Here is a 2,508-nt window from a genome sequence, read left to right on the forward strand (position 1 = left end):
GTTCTAAGTCTGTGAGCATTTCATGTTGGATAATCATTGCCAAATTATTACTCAGAGAATAAATCAATTTATATCAGCCTCAGTGTGTATCACCCATCCATTTGGCCAACATTTGTGTCAAAATAACATTTAATTGCATTTGAATTTGCTGTTTTTTTGTATAATTCATAGACCATTAAGGGTTTCTCTTCTGATTGGAATATTGTGTTAATATAGAATAATTTTCCCGTGTTTCACTGTGAATCTTTTTTTTAGGTGCCCATTCCACTGAGAAATAATGAGTTTTAGATTATTTTTCTTTATATATTTTCATGTTTCTTGTTTAAGTTTGAATAGGTTGGATCATTGGAGCTTGATTTACTAGAAGGTTCATATGGACAGATGGGAAAAGTCCAAGGTCTTGACTCATTTTGTTGTTATGCCTTTTATCTCATTAAATAACACAATTTTCTCCATCAGAGCCCATGCAATGCCTCAATCTTTTCTAATATTCTTAAGGAATTACACTTACCTTGAGACACTCAGTGATGGAGTGGACTGATTATTTTGTTGTGTGTCCAAAATTCTCTTGCTGCTAATAGTTCTATGTATGTGGTTTCTTCCATTTGTATGAGTACGCTGGCCTGTGTGGTATTGTCTTGTGAGTCTTCAGCCCTATTCTGCTGATTTGTATTCCTTCTGCCTACATATTATTTGAAATTTGAGAAATATAGATTCAATAAAGATTGAGGTTATAGGGGACTTGCTTTCCCCAATAAAATGTTTTGATTATATTAGTTGTGCATAAAATGGGGTTGAATATGATACTTCACACATAAAAATAATGTGTACTGAACAAATCCAATCTTCCTGTAACCACCTTCATCCCCACTTTTCAATCAATGGTTATCACTGTTCTTCATTCTATTATTTTTCTTTGTTTGTACCCATTCTGGGGTTTGAACTCAGGGCCTGCATGCTGTCCCTGATCTTTTGTGCTCAAGGGTAGCACTGTGTCATTTAAGCTACAGGTTCACTCTTTCTTTTTTGGAGCTTTTGGAGATCAGAGTCTCACAGACTTTCTTGCTTAGTTTGGCTTCAAATTCTAATCCTCAGAGCTAAGTCTCTGGAGTAGCTAGGATTGCAGATATAACATACTGGTGCTTAGCTTAAGCTCTGTTTTTAAAGAGAAATGAGTAGGTTTGGATTAAAGCTGTTGCCTCATGCTTACCATCATCAACCAAAGAGAACGTGTGCTTGTTACTTCCATTTAAGAATGACTTCAAATTTTATGATTTTACCTTTGTCAGACTTTTACTAAATCTATCAGTCGTAACTCCATAGATGAGGCTAGAATATAATAATGTTCCCAGTTCTTAACCTTTTCCCCATAAATACCACCATTTAATCTAAATGGTCAACCTTTTAGATTGAAGTTAGCATTCTGATTGTCCTTTTTATTTTTAAGTATCAGTATTACACTGGCTAAGAAATGATTATCATCTCAGTTAAGTATGCTGAAAATTTAATTCTGGTGTTCCTAATAAAACTGCTTACCAAAGACCATTCAATAGAAATTAAAATGTATATTGCAATATATTTACTTATTGTCATAGGTAAACAATAGGTTTTAATGTGATGTTTTAATACCTGAATATTATATATTTTGATCATATCCACCACCTATCACTATTGCTTATTACCATACTCCCTTTGTTCCAACCTAACCCAAAATAATCTTCCTTCAATTTTTTGTGCTAAATTATCTAGACTCAAATATGATAGAAAACATATTTGTCTTTCAGAGTTGAACTTATTTTTGTTTTAACATGAAAATCTCTAGTTCCTTCTATTTCCCTTCGTATGACACAATTTCATTGTACGTTGAATAATATTCCATTGTGTATGAACCCATATTTTCTTTATCCACTCATGTGTTGAAGGGCATCTAGGCTGATACTCATAACCTGGACATTGTGAATAGTACAACAATAAATTCAGGTGGGCAGATATTTCAATTGTAAACTGACTTTGATTCCTCAGGTATATATGTGATGATTAATCTTGACTGTACACTAGATTAGACTAAGTAATACATAGGAGAATAGTGACGTCTACATTTTGATATATCTGTGAGAGGTATTTACAGAGAAGTTGGCATCAAGAGAAAGACTTGCTCCAAATATTGGACAGACTCTCCCTTAGCCTGAGGATCCAGATAGAATAAAAGGAGAGAGCCAACCACTGTAAGCACTGTGCAGTTTCCTGGTTGCCTTCATATGAGATACTCTGCTCAGTCACAATGATAGAAATCTCTGAGACAGTGAGCCAAATAAATGCAACTATCAATAGGTTGTTTTGTGAGGTATTTGTCACAAAATGCCTATCTGACTAACATTAATTGCCTCTCTTATCTTTTCTCTTCCAAGCAATGGAGAACAACACCGTAGTGAAGGAATTTCTTTTGTTGGAATTGACTTATGTTCAAGAGCTACAGCCTGTAATCTTCATGGTTTTCCTCATTTTATA

The sequence above is a fragment of the Dipodomys ordii genome, unplaced genomic scaffold, assembly GCF_000151885.1.
Source record: "Dipodomys ordii isolate 6190 unplaced genomic scaffold, Dord_2.0 Scaffold138, whole genome shotgun sequence".
In the NCBI taxonomy this organism is placed as follows: domain Eukaryota; kingdom Metazoa; phylum Chordata; class Mammalia; order Rodentia; family Heteromyidae; genus Dipodomys; species Dipodomys ordii.